Source organism: Mus musculus, chromosome 18 (assembly GCF_000001635.26).
Source record: "Mus musculus strain C57BL/6J chromosome 18, GRCm38.p6 C57BL/6J".
NCBI lineage: Eukaryota > Metazoa > Chordata > Mammalia > Rodentia > Muridae > Mus > Mus musculus.
In genome coordinates this window covers 65,513,953-65,535,000 of record NC_000084.6, presented here as the reverse complement: position 1 = coordinate 65,535,000, position 21,048 = coordinate 65,513,953, and the positions used below count along the sequence as shown (strand labels likewise).

The window sequence follows — 21,048 nt, the reverse complement described above, 5'->3', positions numbered from 1 at the left end:
CCAGCTTCGCAGTGAACACTTCCCTTTCCCTTTAATGTGTAGTTGTGCTGCTTGAGAACTTTATGTGGGTAGAGTCACACCAGGCCACACCTCTGCGCAGCACCGCATCACCATCATCCCTGTCGTGCCCGTGTCCAGTGCTGTGTCTCTCTCCTCTTTGTGAATATCTGACAGTTCTCTTACTGCCAGACATGGAGAATGTTCCAGATATTTTGCCTGCTATGAACTATGGCTCAGTGCTTCCCGCACTCTTATAACACACAAGGCAAGGTGGCCACTCCCTACTCTCAACTCCCTTCCCTGTATTCAATCCCTGTGAAATGCTTAACGTGGGAGTGGCTTCCCTATGAAGCCACTACTAATTATCATGTCCTTATCGGCATTTTCCAACATCCCTATCTGTGATTTTTTCTTCTAGCCTTACCAACACTTGTGATTTTCTGTGTTGTTTTGCAAATAGCCACCCCAGAAGATAAGGCTGAAAATGTACTCTTACGTAGAAACTCATTTTCCCATGTTAGCCAAGAAAATGAATGAGGCCTTCCTGTACTTGGCTGAAGTGAGCATTTTCTCATCTCTAGGGAAGCTAGCCAAGGTTTCTCATTGGAAGTGGGTTCCATGTCCATCTCTGTTCTATCCAAGGGAACTTCTGGCATCTCTTACGCTGTTCTTGGGACTGTGGTGTGTGTAAGTCGCATAGAGTAGGAAATGAGAAAAAGAAGAACTTGAGCGCTCGCTCCAGATGATGCTCAATGTGCTCTGTCAGCATTTCGCGCTCGCTCAACACAAGCTGGTCAGCAAGCCAACTTTCTCTCTCCGTTTCTGGATTTTTCCACAGGTCTTACTTTTCTTCCTTTCCTTTTTTGTTTTCCTACCAATCCTTGTGCACACACTTGAAACTAGCTCTTATTCTTCTCTCCACGTTGTCTATTTCTATATTGTAAATGACACTGGCTATAATTTCCAGTTAACTGCTTTGCTCCAAACACTCACTTTCTTACCAGGCTCAACTGCCATTCTTCCCAAGATTAAAAAAAGACAAAGTCTGCAACCTTAGCGAGCATCCCCTCCACACATGCAAACCAGGAAAGACCAGGCTATGAAACACTGCCACCGGGGCTGGAGAGATGGCTCAGTGGCTTTTAAGAGCGCTAACTATTCTTCCAGAGGTCCTGAGTTCAATTCCCAGCAACCACATGGTGGCTCACAACAATCTGTAATGGGATCTGATGCCTTATTTATAAATAAATAAATAAATAAATAAACAAATAGATTCAGATAGAGGGCTGGATTCCCTCTTCCTTCTGGTGCATCTGAAGACAGTTACAGTGTACTCATTTATTAAAATAAATAAATCTTTAAAAAAAACCTGCCACTGTGTAGCCGGATTGTTCCTGCTGGTCCTCCTGTCTGTGCATCTGTCTTGCTGTACAAGTACTGGTATCATGCATGTACCACCACATCCCCCTATTACATGGGTTTGGGGAGTTAAACTCAGGCTGTCAAGCTTGTGCCGTGTATTATTTTATCTGCGGAGCCATCTCACCAGCTCCTTATCTTTTTCCTTTCCCAAATACCTTTCCCATCCTTCAACATCCTATCAGGCACTTTTGTCCTGGTAAGTCCTTGATGATCTCTTCCTGTCTTTCTATCTGGATTTTTAAAAAATTATTTATTTATTTAATGTATGTGAGTACACTGTAGCTGTCTTCAGATACACCAGAAGGAAGAGGGAATCCAGCCCTCTATCTGAATCTATTTATTTATTTATTTATGTTTTTTTGAGACAGGGTTTCTCTGTGTAGCCCTGGCTGTCCTGGAACTCACTCTGTAGACCAGACTGGCCTTGAACTCAGAAATCCACCTGCCTCTGACTCCCAAGTGTTGGAATTAAAGGCATGTGCCACCACTGCCTGGCTCTCTGAATATTTTTAAAAATTACATTTACTTAATTGTGTTTGGTAGGGACATATGTCAACTTCAGAGAACAACTTGTGGGAGTCAGTTCTTTTTCCCCATCATGTGGAAAGTCCCCTTTACCTACTGAGCTATCTTGTCAGCCCTCTACCTGGATATTTTGAACCATATCATTTGTCAGCTAAGTTGTTCTCTATTTTGAAGTCTTCCTCTTGTTTTAGCCATAGGTCCTGAATTAGAATGTAAACTCTCTGTATGCACTATCACAACACTAGAAAACAAACTAAGACAGATGTCATCTGGCTACAGAATCAGTTGGAAGCCAGGCTGGGATATGTGGGATTCTGGGGAAACAAGGAAGGAATCCTTTTTTGCACACAGTTTCCTAGCAACAGGAGGCACACACACACCATGCTATGTAGTATCACATGGTGGAGCCCACAGGCGAGCTGGTGGTGGGTGGTTTTCACAGGAAGGGCAGGCTTGATCACACTCAGGCATGAGGGACATGAGATGAGCCGAGGAACACGGTCCCCTGGAGTATACAAGCCAGATAGAGAAGGTGGCTTCTAGCATGGGATCTATATTGGTTAGTGTACCTGTGAAATGTGGGTAGATGCTGCTTCCAAGAACTGGCTATCTCAGGTAAAGGCATCTTTCTGCTGTCAGTGAGACCTTAGCACAGCATCAAGATCACAGGACGGTAAATAAACAATAACAACAACAACAAAACAAAAACACAATTAACATGGTTGCTAAGTGGGTGTACTAGTTTTGTGTCAACTTGACACAGCTGGAGTTATCACAGAGAAAGGAGCTTCAGTTGAGGAAATGCCTCCATGAGATCCAACTGTAAGGCATTTTCTCAATTAGTGATCAAGGGGGAAAGGTCCCTTGTGGGTGGTGCCATCTCTGGGCTGGCAGTCTTGAGTTCTATAAGAGAGCAGGCTGAGCAAGCCAGAGCAAGCAAGCCAGTAAAGAACATCCCTCCATGGCCTCTGCATCAGCTTCTGCTTCCTGACCTGCTTGAGTTCCAGTCCTGACTTCCTTGGTGATGAACAGCAGCATGGAAGTGTAAGCCAAATAAACCCTTTCCTCCCCAACTTGCTTCTTGGTCATGATGTCTGTGCAGGAATAGAAACCCTGACTAAGACAGTGGGTGAAGGAAAAAAACAAAAGGAGGACATGGTAGCTCCTGGGTATAGTGGAGGAGAAGGATTAGAGTACACGTGAGGGGGAGCAGAGGCAGAGGCAGAGGCAACTGGGAGAATGCAGGCTGAACATGACCAGCAAACTGAGCCAAGCCATGTCAGCAGAGCGGGGAGCGGGAGAGCCAGAAGCTGATAGGCCAGGAGGCCAGGAGACCTAAAAGGGCCCCCAAAAGCAAAAGATCACATAGCCAAAATGGCTGGGTTATATAGGGAAGAGCAGCTGGTGGAAGGGCAACCCTGCCCAGTCCCTGGGGCTGGAGAAGTTTAAGGGAGTGTGGGATATGGCAGCCGCAGGACCCTGTAACAGGTAAGGGACTGAGAGATGCTGAGAGGAGATGCTGAGAGAACCTGGTGGCCGGCATCGGCTTTGATATGTTCATGGACGTCTTGGTTATGGGGGTGGGGGTGGTTTGAGACCTAATGTCCCGGCCTTTTTGTTGTTGGTAAAGGTTGAGGAAGGACGAAGGGCCATAAAGGGTGACATAATCTTTATCTACTTTCTGCTGAAATTGCAGTCATCGAGAGCTCGAAGGCAGGAGTATCAAGATCACAGAATATTTAATAAACAAAAACAGCTTACGTGGTTGTTGAGTGGGGAACACAGACCGCATCTTAAGCATGTGTGTTCCTGGATCTCTTGGTCCAAACTTTCCCACGGCTCCGGAACTACTTAATCTATTGGCCTGAGAAGAGTTATTAGGTAAGTGGCCTCTCTTCCCCCAGCTCCCTGAAGAGAGTCTGCCTCCCCCCACCCCTCCCCACTCCCACCCCCGCCCCATCCACTGGCCCCTCTCTGCTCCTGTCACATAGAAAGGTTTAAAAGACCTCTTGATAAATATCTCAGGGAGGTTAAGAAAATGGCCTTGACAGCAGCAAGGCAAAATGTTCACTGGAGAGATGCAGACAGCTCTCTGTCAGAGGAAACCTTACAAAGAGGGGTGTGTGTGTGTGTGGGGGGGGAGCAAGAATACTAATAAACACGACAATAAATGTATTTTTTTTAATGAGGGTCATGATTTAGCTGTAAAATCTCACTGGACTTATCATGAAAAAAAATAAAAAGAAAGAAAGAAAGAAAAAAAAAAACAACTCTGAAATAATAAACCACAGTCTAAATTAGGGGCCCTGGCAAATGTAGTCATTTCTACCTAAGAGGCTTTGTGTCCAAACATGTCATTTGAGATCGAAGGCAGACAAAGGAGAAGGCCGTTGGTAACAAGGCAGCCATTCAACCCCCAGCCCTGGGGCATTGGATTTCCTCTCTGGGCTCAAAGCATTTTCAGCCACATTAGGCACCAGCTTCAGACCTGGAGGGAAGCAAACTTAAGTGTTTCTTTGAGTGGGAAACAATGAGAAAGCTGTTTTTCCACAAAGGAGAGGAATTCTACCGCTTTTCGGATTGGCAGACCCAGACTCCTATCCTAAGGATGGCATTGGACGGTAGCTTGTGCTTCTAGCTGTTGATTCTTCAAAAGATGTTTTGGGGGCTGGCAAACCTTATCCCAAAGGAAGGAAACGTCCCAGTTTCCTTAATAAGCACAAGTTCTTCAACAGCCTGGGAAAAAATGTTTATCCTGTTCTTATTTATCTTTGGGATCCCCAAGGATGGATAAATGAGGCTCTGCATGAATGGATCCTATAATTAGATAGGAGCCTGTGGTCCTGATATTTTAGGATAACAGACAATTTTTAAGAAGCGTCGTGACTCACTCACCATCGATCTCATTCACTCAAGGCTGTCTTCAGTTGAACACGCTACATGGCAGGAGATAAACCTGCGGAGAGAAATAGGAACAGAGGCATCTGGGGCAGGGAGTGGACTAGTCGTGGCTGCTCAGGGGGAAGAAAGATGCTCAGAGCTGTGGAAGACAGGGGAAGGGAGGAAGGCCCGGGTGCTAGAGAGAGTTGTGATTACTGGTGTGAGAGACCACAGGTTTCAAAAGGAAAGTAAAAGGCAGTAGGCAAGATGGTACAGGAAGGCCCTATAGTCTCAGCAGTCGGGAGGTCAAGGCAAAGGAGTGAGCAGTGTCCATCCTGGGCTACATATAAATTCAAGGCCAGCCTGGATGATGGAGCAAAAGCTGTTTCAAAACAAGCCAACCAAAAAAAATGAACAAGGGAGCAGGTGGTTGAATTTTTGCCTCACAGTCTAAAACTCTAGGTCCCAACCCTTCATGCCACATAAACCAGGCAGGCACAGTGGTGTCTATCTATCATCCCAGCACTCAGAAAACAGGGAGAGAGGAATGAAAATTCAAGGATAACCTCCAGTGAATGGTTGGCTGGAAGCTAGCCTGGGCTTTCTGAGTTCTTGCTGCACAAGCAAACAGGGCATTGTGAGAAGGCTGAGTTAGTACAGGTGTCTACCTGTCTACCCTGGGAGCCTGAGTTTGGTTCTTGGGACCCACATGGTGGAAGGAGAAAACCAATTCCCACAAGTTGTCTGGCTTTGTGCACATGTACACACACACACACACACACACACACACACACACATAAGGAAAAAAAAAGAATGGGGGTTGGAATATACTCATGGTCATATAAGAATCTAGGTGAGAATAGAGACTAGGAGCTACAGCAGTGGTCCTCAACCTGTGTGTCGTGACCCCCAAAGATGTTAAATGACTCTTTTACTGGGGTCACATATCAGATAACCTGCATAGCAGCTATGCATACTGCAGTTTCTAACAGTAGCTAAATCACAGCTGTGAAACAGCAACAAAAAAAATTTTGTGGGGAGCTGGTGAGATGACTCAGTGGTTAAGAGTGCCGACTGCTCTTCCGAAGGTACTGAGTTCAAATCCCAGCAACCACATGGTGACTCACAACCATCTGTAACAAAAATCTAATGCCCTCTTCTGGAGTGTCTGAAGACAGCTACAGTGTACTTACATATAATAAATAAATAAATAAATCTTTTAAAAAAATTTTGTGGTTGGGGGTGTGTGATGGTTTGTATATGTGCTTAGCACAGTGAGTAGCACTATAGAAGGTGTGGCCCTGTTGGAGTAGGTGTGTCACTGTCACTGTGGGTGTGGGCTTTAAGACCCTCACCCTAGCTGCCTGGAAGCCAGGATCCTGCTAGCAGCCTTCAGATGAAGATGTCGAACCCTCAACTCCTCTGTACCATGCCTACCTGGATGCTGCCTTGTTCCTGCCTTGATGATAGTGGACTGAACCTCTGAACCTGTAAGCCAGCCCCAATTGAATGTTGTCCTCATAAGAGTTGCCTTGGTCATGGTGTCTGTTCACAGCAGTAAAACCCTAAGACAGAGGGTCGTCCCAGTATGAGGAAAGGGTTGGGGCATTAGGAGGGCTGAGAAGCACCTTCTACACGATGAGGTCATGAAAGGAGAAATGTGATCTTTTAATTTAATTGTATTTATTATTCGCATGTGTATTCATTTAAGTGTATTGGGCATGTGCACCTGTGTGGAGGTCAGAGATGAACTCACAGGAACCAGTTTCCACCTCCTATACAGTATGGCCCCAGAGACTGAATTCGGGTCTTGGCAGCAAGTGTTTTTTACCCAATGGGCCATCTCACTAGCCCAGAAATGGCTCCTCTTAAAGCCAACGAATGATGACCCACCTCCGTTTCATCTCTTTTCCACTGTTGCTGTTGGGCTGAAGTATTTTCCATTGTGACATGTCCAGGACTGAGCGATGAGCAGATTATGGGAGGGGAGGCACCCAGCTCTGTCTGCTATTGTCTAAGGTGCTCAATTGGGATCAGGGTTTACCTAAGTGGACGCTGCATAGCCCAGAATTCGTCTACCCTGGACCTCATGCTCTTGTGTCTATTCTTGTACCCTTATGTCAGGGGGAAAAAAAAAATCTCAAATGCCCTCTACCCATCAGACTCTCTGTCCTAAATAGACAAAGCCCCGTCCATTCCATTAAATCACAAAAACAGCTCACAGATGTCGTTAAGGTTACTAATCAGTTAAATTAGATTTAATCAAAAGGAGGTTATCTGTGTGGGTCTAATCCAATCTCGAGTACATTAAAAGCAAAATTTTATTGACAGTTCGCAAAAGGGCGAGTCAGAGGGACTAATGGGGAGAAGGAAGGCTGGATGTACCCTGCCTAGCCTGAAGATGGAGGGCGGACGGGCATACAGTCCCCAGAGCAGCCCTGGCTGACCCCACTCTGACAGCTGCTAGGTAACAGGTCTAGTAGCGGCACAGAACTAAACATTGCTAACAATCTGAGAGAGCGCAGGAAGTGAGCCTGTCTCCAGGCCCTTGGCTGGCCAGCAGCATTTTGATGGCTCGCTGTAAGACCCAGAACACTGGCTCCCGTAGAGACTACAGTAGAGACTGCTGGGATTTCCGGACAGACGGATGTGTAGGAAGGACTGTGGCCTCATATCAGGGGTTGTTTAAACAGCCAGTGGTGGTCATTTGTTATGCAGCCGTAGAAAACCAAACCAAACCAAACCTCCAGCTTCCCGAGAGACACTTCTGAGGTAGATCACACAGAAACATAGTTGCTAGCTTCCAGAATCTTCACAATAGCCTATTCTTGAAGAGAAAAGTAATGAGTGGGGGCAGGGGGGGGGATGATAACTGATAAAAATCTCTTCTGAGGTGTTCTTAGAAGAGAGAGGGGCTATAGGTTGCAGAGAAGAGGGTGGAGTCTAAGCTAAATTTTGTGGCTTCAATGACAATATTACCTCTAACATTTAGGCGCCTCCGGAATCTTAGCGACGCTCTATGGAGGGATGGGTTTGCATATGAGAGCAATTATCTTCTCTTTTTTAAACACACCAGAATCAATGGGGGAAAAAAAAATAGAGGACTAAAAATCTACTTAAGGAATAGAAATAGAACTAACTGCCCTTTGTTCTTAAAAATTAATAAGCTTTTCTCTGTTTATTTTTATCACAATAATAAATTGCATCTGTTACTATGAAAAAGGCTGCTACTACCCAATTATCTAAAATTCTGTGTTTTCTTTTTTTTTTCTTCTTCTTCTTCTTCAAACAGTGCTGTATAAAAATCAGTGCATTCAAATAAAAGGAATGTTTGGGAACCCTGGGGAGATGGAGCTGTCAGCCAGCTGAGGCAGGCCCTGTCTAGAGAACGGATTAATTCTGTCTCTTTTATCTTGGCAGACTTTTTCTCAGGCTCTTTCCTATCACAGGTGACTGAGGATATCAGCTAGATAGCACACCTACAGACTCCGCCCTTCCCCAGGGCCTGAGTGAACAGAAGCTGGGATGATGGAGGACGGGCTACTGGCTGATGGGAAAGGCAAAGAATCACTGAGCTTGGACCAAGAGATCCTTGGAAAGCTGGGGTGGGGATGGCTTCAAATCCCCCATCAATTCGCTCTTCCAAAAACACTGATATTTGGATGTTGTACTGGCTGGTTTTGTGTGTCAACTTGACACAAGCTGGAGTTATCACAGAGAAAGGAGCTTCAGGTGAGGAAATGCCTCCATGAGATCCAGCTGTCAGGCAGTTTCTCAATTAGTGATCAAGGGTGGGAGGGCCCATTGTGGGTGGTGCCATCCCTAGGCTGGTGGTCCTGGGTTCTATAACAAAGAAAGCTGAACAAACTAGGGGAAGCAAGCCAGTAATGTAGCACCCTCCATGTCCTCTGCATCAGCTTCTGCCTCCAGGTTCCTGCCCCATGTGAGTTCCAGTCCTGACTTCCTTTGGTGATGAACAGCAGTGTGGAAGTGTAAGCTGAATAAACCCTTTCCTCCCTAACTTGCTTCTTGGTCATGATGTTTTGTGCAGGAATGCAAACATTGACTTAAGACAGATGTCAAAACATAAAAATGTCCACTGGCTCCCTCCACTCCCACCCCAGACAGTCTGCTAACACAGCCCAGGGTGGCCCCAGTCTTTTCATCTTCCACCTTCTGACTCCCGAGTGCTAAGATTACAGGCTGTTCCCCGCCCACCTCCCCAGCCCATCTATGGGTTCCTGCCATGTAGGCCAACCATACTCACAGTTTGCTTCCTTCAGATGCTTCAGAAGGGAGTCTCTTCTTCAGATGCGTGAAATCTCTAAGTCGCTCCTTTTGCTCCTCAGCCCTGGAGTTCAACGCAAAGCACTAGGATCCCAGATCTTGGAGGGGGGAAAAAATCAGAAATATTTAAAACTGCACACGTGGACCTTGTCGCTTCGACTTAACTGAATATGTACACCACGAAGTATCAAGGAGTCTATCTGTTTAGTAGGCTGAGGATGAAGTTACGCTGACTGGCACGGCTGTGTGCTCATTGGGCCTTTTGCCCTCCTGAGAAGTGTCCTGTGGGTACCTGTGTGCAAGGTGTAGCTCAGCCCTGTTTCAGGGTCCCCCTCAGTGTCTGCTTGAAGGGAATTGCCTCTCCATGGCCAGCCACAGCTTGGCCACTGACTATGTCTGGCTTTATATTTGAAGCTCTTCTTTCGTACCAGCTTCTCTGCTCTAGACCAGTTCTGCCTCCACAGGGGCCCCGTGCTAACTTTCTCTTTGTGATAGCGTTTCTCTGTCAAGAAACTTCTGGGTGCCTGTCTTTCTCTTTAATAGGCAGATTCCTATTTCAGCTTTAACTTCATTCTGCTAAACTCTCTCTCCCCCACCCACCTGTGTTTGTTTGTTTGTTTGTTTGTTTGTTTTGTGGGGAGGGAGGAGAGGAGGGACAGGATTTCTTTGTGTAGCTCTGGCTGTCCTGGAACTAACTCAATCTGTAGACCAGGCTGGTCTCGAACTCACAGAGACCTGTCTGCCTCTGCCTCCTGGGTGCTGGGATTAAAGGTGTGAGCCACCATCACCAGGCTCTTTCTCTTTTTCAAAATTATCATTCTTATGTATTTATTTGGGTATGTGTGTGTGTGTGTGTGTATGTATGTATGTATGTACATGCCTGTGGAGGCTAAAAGAGGGTGTTACGTATATCTCTTGGAACTGGAGTTACAAGCAATTGTCTGCTGCCTAGTGTGGGTGCTGGCAACTGAGCTCTGTTCCTCTGCCCAAGCAGTAAGCACTCTTAATTGGTAAGCCAGCTCTTAAGCCCCATTAAATTATTTTATGATTCTCTCATGCATACTGTAGGGAATTGTGCCCTGCGTGCCCACCCATGCTTGGCTGGCATGCCGGATTAATTGCATACTCATCACTATGACTCAAGACACACAACTGCAAAATATATTAACTGAGGAGATTTTAAAAAGAGGAAGAACATGTAAAGGGAGGTCTCTCTGACCTTCCTCTGCCCTGTGAAAAGTATTACAGAACCTAGGAAGCCTCTTGGCAGTGGCTGTGGGGTGTATCTTTAATCTCAGCACTTGGGAGGCAGAGGCAGGCAGATCTCTGAGTTAGAGGGCCAGCCTGGTCTACAGAGTGAGTTCCAGGACAGCCAGGGCTACACAGAGAAACCCTGTCTAAAACAAAAACAAAAACAAAACCCTAGGAAAACTTCCCTGGACTTGGTGTGGAGCAGGTCCTAAGGCTGTCACGTGAGTGGCGCCATCTTGACACCATTGACCACCCAGGGACACAGAGAAGAGTCCCAACAAACAGGCCTGGCCCAGCTTTCCCAGTGTGTGGCCTTCATCATACAACGGCCCACTCTTCAAACATAACATAAATATGCTGACTTAACGGTATGAGTCACTTCCTCGTGAAGGTGTTTATGTCCTACAAAACTCATAATTAAGTTCGCATGGTTTTTTTTTTTTTTTTTTTGCTGGTCTGTCTTTCATCACAGAGACCTTAGCCTTGACTCTTAAGATGAGTTGAAGAAAAAAGTGTTCTTATTCTCTACTCTTTATTTTCAAAGACCCTTCACCCGGACGGTCCCTCACCTTTACCTAGCATCCCTCTTAGTTACTGGAGTTTTGTTCGCTTGATTGTTATTTGTTTGTTTGTTTTCAATTCCCCTACTTTACTGGCTCCTACTCTGTTGTTAATAATCCATTTTTTTCCTTTCTTTTTTTTTTTTTTAATAGTAAAGACGGAGCCCAGAGCATGGAGTGTGTTTACCATCAAAGCTACGCCCCCTCCCTCAGCTCAGAGAATCATCTTTAAATTTTCCTGGACTTGGAAAGAAACGCAAATATAAAACCACCCACCTCTGTTGGTGCGGTGATGCTAACCCAAAACCATCTCTTGCCGTTTTGATGGCACATGGCTGGGATCTACACACTTCTGTCTTTGCAGCGTTAAGTGATAAACTTTTTGAGGCCCCTTGAGCCACGTGGAGTCTCCGCTGAATGCTTGCTTTGTTATTTCCCTCTACAGCCTGTAAAAAAATTGTAAAAGCCTTTCACATGTTTCAGAGACTATATAAACTCAGACTGCAGACCCAATTTAAAGCCTGCAGGCCATAATCTGTGGGCTCTTGGTTTATGGAAAGCGTTTGCCTCTGAGATAGTGTCTAATATCAGCTCTCTCCTCGGAAAGATGGTGTGTGTGTGTGTGTGTGTGTGTGTGTGTGTGTGTGTAGCCACACTTGCTTGACAGTAGAATATTAGCAGGCAAGAGAGCAAGGCTTGGCTACCTGCTAGCTCATGGGTGACAGACACAGGGAGAGCAAAGTCTAGCTGGGAATCTCAGCCAGCCTGTGATGCTCTACAACACACACTCAGAAAAGGCCTCGGCCTGGGGAAGGGCTCAGAGTCAGAGTGCAAGTTTAGCCTGCTCAAGGCTCTGCTTTTGATGCAGACGGAGAATGAAACGGGAGCAGGAAGAAAGGAAGAGATGGCCTCTGTGGGGTGTGGACTGAGGGGCTGTTGAATCATTGCAGTTCTTTCTCTTTAGCTCAGGAAGCACTTACACAAAACGCTTCTTTTACAGCTCTTACATTTACGTATCTGTGTGAGTGTGTGTATGTCTCTACGCAGGTGATCGCCGTGGAGCAAGTGGGGAGTTCACAGAGCAACAGGTGGACTGACCCCAGGTTGTCAGGCTTGTGACAAGCACCATTCGTTGACACACAAAGTACTTCTTCAAGTGTGGGCAGGGAATACCTGCAAAGTGCCTCAGAATCACTGAAGGTGGTTCCCGGGGCCCTCACATAGTAGAAAGGAATACTTTAGGCTAGCAAGGGAGAAACAGACCATGGATTGTAAGACCTTATTTATTTATTTTTTCCAGTACTGAGGATTGAACCCAGGGCCTCAGGCATGCTAGGCAAAGTTTTACCAATGAGCAGCCACCACCCCACCACCCCCCATACCAGACTTTAATGAGTTCTTTGACTCCTATGGACAATAGCTGTTTTGCTTTGGTTTGGTTTTGCCCTGTAGCTTTTTGGAGATTATTGGCTTGTTTCTATTTTACATGTGTGAATATTTTGCCCGCATGCACCACATGTGAAATGTGTCTCTCCAGCTCCTGCTTTGTTATAAAGATAAGATCTTACAGCGATCAGCCTGGCCTTAAACTCCTTCCTCGTCCTCTTGCTTCTATCTCCCAAGGGCTAGGATTACAGGTGTGCACCACCACGGGTTGCTAGCAATAGCTACCATTCATTCATTCACTTTACAGTGCAATCGCTGTGTGTGTGTGTGTGTGTGTGTGTGTGTGTGTGTGTGTGTTAGAATTATTCTACACAATAGAATAACTATTAATACTGTGTTCTTACAATGTATCTTTTCCTTTTCTTTTTTTACCCTCTGCGTTTTGGGACTAGGTTTTATGGGTCCCACACTGGCCTGGAACTAGCTGTACAGTTGAAAATGACCTTGAACTTTCACCTCTCTTGGTTCTGTCTAGTGGACGCTGGGATCAGTGTATGCAGTGTTGGGGTGGAACCCAGGGCCTCATTCACGATAGACAAGAAGTGCCCTGCCAACCCAATTACATGTCCAGCTCAACAATGCTTCTTAGCACAGTTAATGAATAGAATAATAAGCTGGTGTGGTGGCCCAAGCCTTTTCTAGTTCTTGGGAAACAGAGTCAGGCAGAGTTCTGTGTGTTTAAAGCCAGCCTGGTCTACATAGCAAACTCCAGGCCAGTAAGAACCCATCTCAAATATATGTGTACACACACACACACACACACACACACACACACACATATGTATATATAATTAATAAATGTGTTAATAAATATAAATGTGTATTTGACTGATGGTAAAATGTCAGCGTAGATGACGTTTGGGATGAGAGTTGAGATCTTTGCTTTCTGATTCATGCTCTGGCCTCCCCTTCCAGGAAGTAGAAGAACATGGAGTCCGCTTCAGGACCTCAACACTGTGAACTTCGCTAAACTGCACATGACCGAGTGGGCCCTGAAGAGCTAGCTCTTAGCCGGTCCTTGCTCCTCTGCAGTTAGGCATTCTGGACAGAAGACTACTGTCTTCGAGGGTAAACAGGGCCTCTCCCGTCCCTGACACTTAGCCTGAAGATCTTCCACGGCCAAGCCAGCGTGAATGTGCACCGCTTTGATGCTTTGAGCTGCCAAGTTTTCCAGTCCCACCCCATACCTTCCATACCCGTGAGGCTGGTGACAATGTCCTGGGCCACTTAAGGCTGATCCCTAAGCCAAGTAAACCAGACTGGTGGCCTTTGAACTAAGGCAGTGCCAGCCTCTCTGCCTAGTTCTCCAAGTAGGGCCCAGGCCTGGAGCAATACTGCGAGGTTCAATTTGACAACTATTGGGTGGCCCCTGACCTCCCCAGCCCTCTAACTCGTGACCCCAGGCTGCCCTTCCTGCCATCCAGACAGGGTTGTGTGTCCTTGAAACAAAAGGAAAAAGTAAAACCAAACCAAACCAAACCAAACTCAAAAACCCCAAACAAACAAACAAACAAAAAACCATATGCACCCAGCTTTGGGAAAGAGATGAATTTAAAAATACAATCTTTAGGGAATTTTTTTTTCTTTAAGTAATTCGGATAATTGTCTTCAGTCTGAGGTAAATAAAGAGCAAATCCTTTAACCTCCTGTTCAGGGCCGTAAAGGGGCCTGCCTTTGTATATCCCTGGTGTTTTTTTATGACCCTCAGCTGGCCTCTCGGCTGCCTAACGGGGACCTGCACAAAGCCAGACTAATCGCAGAACAGTTTCGGAAATGAGGGTCTTGAATGGAATTTCCTCAACGCCCCCTCCGCAGGCTTCAGCCTGCTCACTGAGCTCGCCCTTCTGGAAGGCTCTGGTCCAGCTCTGGGCAGGGCTGGAGAACAAAGGGCTGTTTCTCCGAGTCTCCCGGGAGCCTGCTGAGCCTGCCCTTGTACAGAAACTCAATGAAAGCAACACTTATGCTTCCCTTCCAATCCCAGGGATGTGGGAGGAGAGTAAGTCACGTGGCGCACATTTATGGACGCCTTTTTATGCTGTGTAAAATCTATGTGTGTGTGTGTGTGTGTAGAATAAAAAAGGCGTGTGCTGTGGATGTGAGTCTTGCCCTCAAAGAGCTTAATGTTTACTTGGAATGTCATGACTAATCACATCAGGGGGGAAACGTCAAATCTTGGTTCCTGGCTGCTAGCCAAGCCATCTTGTAACAAATCAATGTCACAGGCCTTCCTCTAGCCAAGATAGGGAATGGCAGGAACCCTGGGGGTGGGGGTGGGGGTGGGGGGTGGGGCTATCTTGTGTCAATATCAATTCTTTCTTCCTTCTGTGGTCATGTCGGGGCCTCTTGGAGAGGGACACTGTCTCCCCCACCGTCTCCAGTCTGAGCTGGCCCTAGACAGAACAAACAGAAGATGGTGGGAGTGGTCCTTTGTATTTTGCCAGAGTCTTACTCTATAGTCCCCTGGCTGGCCCATGTACTAGGGACCCATGTATGAGGATCTCCTGACATAGACCAGGCTAGCCTTGTACTCACAGAGATCCACCTGTCTTTGCCCCCGAATCCTGGGATTAAAAGGCATGCACTGTCATTACCATGCTCTTGATATTTAGAGCATGGGTGACATGCTGTTACAAAGTCCAAGAAGCCACCTGGAAAGTCCCAGTGTGTGTGTGTGTGTGGGGAGGGGGGGAAGGGTCAACCGGCTGACACTGCCATGACCACCGAGGCACCACGTTGCCAGCTATTTGAGAGCTGTCGGACTGGGTCTTCTAGTTCCCATTGTTACTCCTTCAGTTTACTGTTGGGAGCAGGGCTGAGCTAGCTGTCCTTGCTGAGCTTGGCCCCAGTCACAGAATTACAAACAGATAAACGACAGTTGCTTCATTCAGGCATCTGCTTTGTGTTCACAACCACCACTATAAAGAAGGCATTGTTAATATTACTTCCATTCTGCAGATGAGGGGCCGAGCTTGGAGAGGTCACATAAATTATCCAAGGTCACACAGGTGGTAAGTGGAGAAATCACAAGGGCACAGACTGTGTCCCAGGATTAGCACATACCCCAATCTGGCAGAAGTTAGTAGACGCTAATTAGGAAGTCCTGTGACATAAAACAGGAAGATGGATGGGTTGGGATCAAATTGAGAAGGGATGCGCATGGTAGGATAAGAAGCCAGTGCTTCATTAAATAATGGCCTCCTTAAAAGCCAAATGGCGGCTTCTGAGAATGGGAGATGGGATAAAGAGAACCTAAGCAGAGTTGAGCAGAGGGTGGTTTGAAGCTTCGAGCAGATGATCCAGCAAAGACAGGGCTGGTCAGGAGGAAGGCAGCGGTGGCGACACTGACCCCGCCCCAAGGAGCAGCAATGGGAACGAATGAGACAAATTATGAGAATGGAAAAACCCAGTGGAAAAAAACGAATCTGGGCATCCCAGAGGAGAAGGGGGAGGCGCTCTGACGCAGCCGGACCTGGGGGAGGCGCTCTGACGCAACCGGACCTGGGAGACTCAAGGCGACAGCAGAGAGCCAGTTTGAAGAGTATTGAACACTCACAACAAAGGTTCTTACGGAACCAGAACAAATTCAGCAAAATGAGGGGTTGTGACTATACTGAGGCCAAAGGGGTGGCAAAGAAGACGAGTAAGCCACGACACGGCCCTCAGGCGGCTTGGAATCCCCAGTCCTCGCTCTTACATACACACATGGTCATACGGTCACATACAGATCTCTGTTCTACACGCAAGTCAGAATAGTACATGATGAAGAATAATAAAGTGAGTACTGCCCCAGAGGTTGTCACTGAGACTAAATGCTATGAGCAGTGGGGGTAGGGGGCAGTGGGCCCTACAATACCTAAGGAGTTACAATAGAATCAAGGGGGATTAGGAAGGGTATAAGACACACACACATGGGTTTTGAGAGCTGAGATAGATATCCTGGAGAGTGGTAGGAAAGAAAGATATCATGGGCTTTACATATTCTTTGAAAAGAGTATTTATTTATTTATTTATTTATTTAATTTTTTAAGTATTTATTTATTTTGGTGGCAGGCATCCAACTCGTGACGATACTTCATCTCAAGTAGCATCAAGGCTACACGGTGCAGATGATTTTCTGTGTGCCGTCATATCTAGCTTAAAAAGTGACTTATTTATTGTTCACCACTATGATAGTACGCACCTTTATTCCCAGTACTCTCGAGACAGAGGCAAGTGGGTGTCTCTGAGTGTCTGAGACCAGCCTGGTCAAGGCAGTTTCTAGGCCATCGAAGGCTACATAGTAAGACTCTGACCACAAAGGAGTCTAAGATGGGAACTTACTATGTAGCCCAGGCTAACCTGAAAGCTACATAGTCCAGGCTGGTCCTGATCCTGTGAGTGACTTCCTGTCTCTGTCTATCAAATGCTGGGATTACAGGTATGTGTGGAAACCTGACCTTTAAAAAGTGATTTTTTAAATAAAGAGTATTTCATTTCATGGGCAACCATAATTTATTAAACTGTCCCTCTATTGTAAAAAAAATTATTAATTCATTGAGAGTTCTATACAATGTATTTTGATCATTTCAGGCAGACTCCTTCCAGACCCATCCCTTATATCCTACCTTCCCTTCTCTACTTTGTGTTCCTCTAGTTTTTGTAAAATATTTATGAGGCTATTTTATTATAAATGACACTAAAACTTCTATATGTTTCTTTATGTATCTAATCATTCTTGAAAGATAGATTCACAGAAATGAGACTAGTGGATTGAAAGGTAAATTATCCTTGATACTCACTGCTGAAAAAAAAACCAAAAAAACCAACAAAAAAAAGAAAATAAAAACAAAACCCAAAAAAACGTCCCCACAAAACCTAGCTCATGCTTTCTCCAGAACTATGCAAGAAGCCCGTGCCACTAACTTACAAAGGAAAGTGAAGGGAGACACCAGAACTGTATGCTGTATGACCTGTTTTGAGCACTAAATCCATGAAGAAAATTAAGAGATAACCCCAAAATATTAGCATCGCTGACCCTGATGTTGGGTCATATGGGTGACCTAGTTTTCTTCTGCACACATTTCTATATTTTGTGTTTTCTAAATTCTGTGGGTATTACAATATTTTGTTTGTTTGTTTGTTTCCTTGAGACAGAGTCTGATGCATCCCAGGCTAGGCTCCAACTCACTATGCAGTGGAGGCTTTCCTGAAATTCCTGGCCCTCCTTCCTTCCACCTCATGAGTGCTGATTTTTAAAGACATGTGCCACTATGTCTGATACAAACAAACAAACAAAAGCAGAAAAGTCTGTCAATAGTGTAAGCCAGGGGGCTGGAGAGATGGCGCAGCGGTTAAGAGCACTGACTGCTCTTCCAGAGGTCCTGAGTTCAATTCCCAGCAACCACATGGTGGCTCACAACCATGGATCTGATGGGATAACGGGATCTGATGCCCTCTTCTGGTATGTCTGAAGACAGCTACAGTGTACTTACATATAACAATAAATAAATCTATAGGCTGGAGAGGGGCTGGCCGGAGGGAGCAGAGGTCCTGAATTCAAAATTCCCAGCAACCACATGATGGCTCACAACCATCAGTACAGCTACAGTGTACTCATATGCATTAAATAATTAAATAACAAACAAACAAACAGTGTAAACCAGGACAAGTTGCTACTGTCTCTTCCAGTACTCAGCAGAGCACTTCAAAAATCCTTTTCCTGAGTCCCTCCCTCGACAGACAGACAGACAGACAGGCTCTGTGTATATTTGCAAGGTTACATGGTGCAGACATTTTTTGTTGTTGTTTGTTTGTTTTTGTTTTCTGAGACAGAGTTTCTCAGAGTAGCCCTGAATGTCCTGACCACCCTTGCCTTGAACTCTTGGAGATCCTCCTGCCTTTGCCTTTGGAGTGCTGAGACTGAAGGCCTGCATCACCACCATCCTGCAGGGTATGGCGATTTCTTTTTTAAAAGGCCTCCCTGAACATCAATGCATAGCTTAGGGGTGAACCTAATCCCTGAATCCCCCCAAATGCCCAAGACTTATCACCCATGTGGTGAGAGGGAAGACATGATGTCAGAGACAAAGCCCCTGAGCTGGATAGCACTTGGAACCCCAGTGCTTTGTTCACAGAGAAGGAGTCAGAAGATCTGGGAAATCCAGGTTCACAAAAGGAAGAAAGCCAGCTTCTTCTACTTCTGGGCTCTGGAAGAGACCAGAGCCCTAAGAGCCTCACAGCCTGGCGTGGGCAACCCTTCCTATGATAAGGGAGCAAAGGTGCTGCTCGCCTTTAGGGAGGTTTGCGGTCTCTTTTTCTGAGGAGAGAGAAATGGAGATGCGGCCTGGGGAAAAGGCTCGGCCTTTGGCATCTACTTCCTCTGGGTCAAGGGGAGCTCAGCCTCCTCCGAAGCTGAGAGATTAGAGCAATTTAATCCCCAAGCTATTTTTGTGGAGAAGGGGGCTGGGCTGTTGGCTGCTGGTTCCCTCAGCAACAGGGTCTGGCCTGGCTCCATTGTGAGGAGGCCCCAGTGGGAAAAGTAGTGGGAAGGAAGGCAGGAGATAGCTTTTCCAGAGTCTTCCCTTCTCAGAGGTGGTGGTAGCTGTCAACACCCAGGTGCCCTTGGTTCTAGGACGGGAGGAGAAGCCTCTGGGGACCTCGGCCTCATCTCAGGGAGAGAATGCCCAGGAGGGGCCTGTGGGCAGTGAGCTCATTTGTTTACATGTGGACCCTGTGTCTTGGGGGAGGTGTGGTAAGAAGATTAGGGCAGACTTTCCCTTTGACTCTCTGGCTATGAGGCCAGTGAGAGTCTCCCGGGCCTGCTGGGCCCCTAAGAACAGGCTGGCATTCGCCATTTTCTGATCTGGCTAGGCCGCAGCCAGCCCTCGCATTTCTATATGCAGAGCTTAGTTAGGGTTTCTGTCTCAGCAGGGCCTTTAGTCTGCTCTGCGGTCTTCGATCCTACCCTACCATGGTTCTCTCGGTCTCTTTCCCCATTCCTTCTACCTCGCCTCCTATTTGCCTGTTACCCTTATACTCTGCCTTTTGATTTCTTTTCATCTCCTGTTGCAAAACCAAACAAATCTTCATTGCTTGCCCGTGTTGGTTTCACTCAGGATAACGAAAGTTCTGATAGCTTTAGAGGGGCTGGTAAAATTCCTCTTGGCTGAAATGTCGGCAAGCTGCTGACTTAGAGATAAACCAGGTGGAATGCACTCATGGTCTTTTAACAACGCCTTGTTGTCTGACGCCTTGAGCCTCCAAATCGAGAAGACAACATGGTCTCTGTAAAGTCACCACTCTCAGCCCACTCTGTCAAAAAGATGGTGATTTGCTTTAAAAATTATTAGATTGATTGATTGATGTTTAGTGTGTGTGTGTGTGTGTGTGTGTGTGTATGTGACACATCACACAAGTGGAGGTCAGAGGATAACCTCTGAGGGCTGATTCTCTCCTTCTCTGTCTTGGGGCTCAAACTCAGGTCTTTAGGCCTGGCAGCAAGCACTATTGGCTGCTAAGCTATCTGGAGTCGGGCATGGTGGAGCATGCCAGTAACCCTAGCTTTTGGGGAGCTGAGGTGAGAGAATCCAAAATAAAACCACCAGAAAAGAAAAGAATTATTTCCTAGAGAAACAGACTGCAGTTTTCAGTAATTCACAGGACACCATTTCCTTGAGAACTGCTGTTCCAGCTTGGATCGTGTCTGTCATTCCATACCACATGGAGGCAACTCAGTCTCCCTCTTCAGGATGTGCTTTTAATTGTGTGTGCAGTGTGCCATCAACATGGAGGGCCAATACCCAGGGTCAATAGGAAATTGCATGTGAATTCAAATCCAACTTCTTCTGAGCCCTCATTTATCCCCTCAACCTCAAAGAAGAACAGTCTGGAGCTGCAGAGATGGCTCAGCTCTTCCAGAGGTCCTGAGTTCAAATCCCAGCAACCACATGGTGGCTCACAACCATCTGTAATGGGATCTGATGCCCTCTTCTGGTGTGTCTGAAGACAGCTACAGTGTACTCATATACATTAAATAAATGATATTTAAACAGAAGAAGGAGAAGAAGAAAAAGAAGAAGAAGAAGAAGGAGGAGGAGGAGGAGGAGGAGGAGGAAGAGGAGGAGGAGGAGGAGGAGGAGGGGGAGGGAGAGAGGGGAGAGAGAAAGTGAGAGGAGGAGAAGAAAGAGGAGGAGGAAGAGAAGGATGAAGAGGAGGTGGACAAAGAGGAGGAGGAGGAGGAGGAGGCCATTTCTTTCTCCCATGAAGGAATGAGACTGTTGGGCCAGCCCCCTTGCTGCGGTGGCCAGCACAGATTTCCTTGATGGTTCAGACAATCCACAGCCCTCCATTCTCCTGGGCTTCACATTCTACTTTTGGAAGTCAGAATCTATTGTGAGGATGAGGATCATGTATGCTGGGGTGTGGCTCGCTGGTGGGGCATGTATTCAGCATGTGTGAAGCTCTGCTTTGGTTGATCCCAGGACAACCAAAGAAAATACTATGATTTATGTATCAAGTACTTTGCACTGGGCCTGGCACATGGTAAGCAGTATTAATTCTGTCCTTGCTGTTTGGCTGTTGTTTCTACATTGTTTTGTTGGGGGTTTCATTTGTTTGTTTGTTTTTGAGACAGGGTCTCACTATGTAGCTCTGACTACTCTGGAACTTAACTATGTAGACTAGCTGGCTTTGAACTCTC

At 46.3% G+C, this 21,048-nt stretch overlaps 1 long non-coding RNA gene across 5 annotated transcripts, besides 1 other annotated feature; it reads left to right on the top strand.

Moving 5' to 3' along the window:
• The first annotated feature begins 2,961 nt into the window (after nucleotides 1-2,961).
• On the top strand, nucleotides 2,962-12,572 carry Gm30018. Of its 5 annotated transcripts, none has more exons than XR_386292.2 (4): nucleotides 2,962-2,991; nucleotides 3,644-3,828; nucleotides 8,277-8,559; nucleotides 11,079-12,572. It is a non-coding gene; the product is annotated as a predicted gene, 30018 (long non-coding RNA). The 5 variants fall into 5 exon arrangements; XR_877500.1 differs by lacking the exon at nucleotides 2,962-2,991 and adding an exon at nucleotides 3,040-3,435; XR_877499.1 differs by lacking the exon at nucleotides 2,962-2,991 and having other exon boundaries at nucleotides 3,040-3,828.
• Nucleotides 17,208-20,798: an enhancer, noted in NCBI's record as "VISTA enhancer mm1322". NCBI's record gives its function as "enhancer in: midbrain (mesencephalon)[5/6]" and the evidence as "EXISTENCE:transgenic organism evidence [ECO:0001131][PMID:17130149]".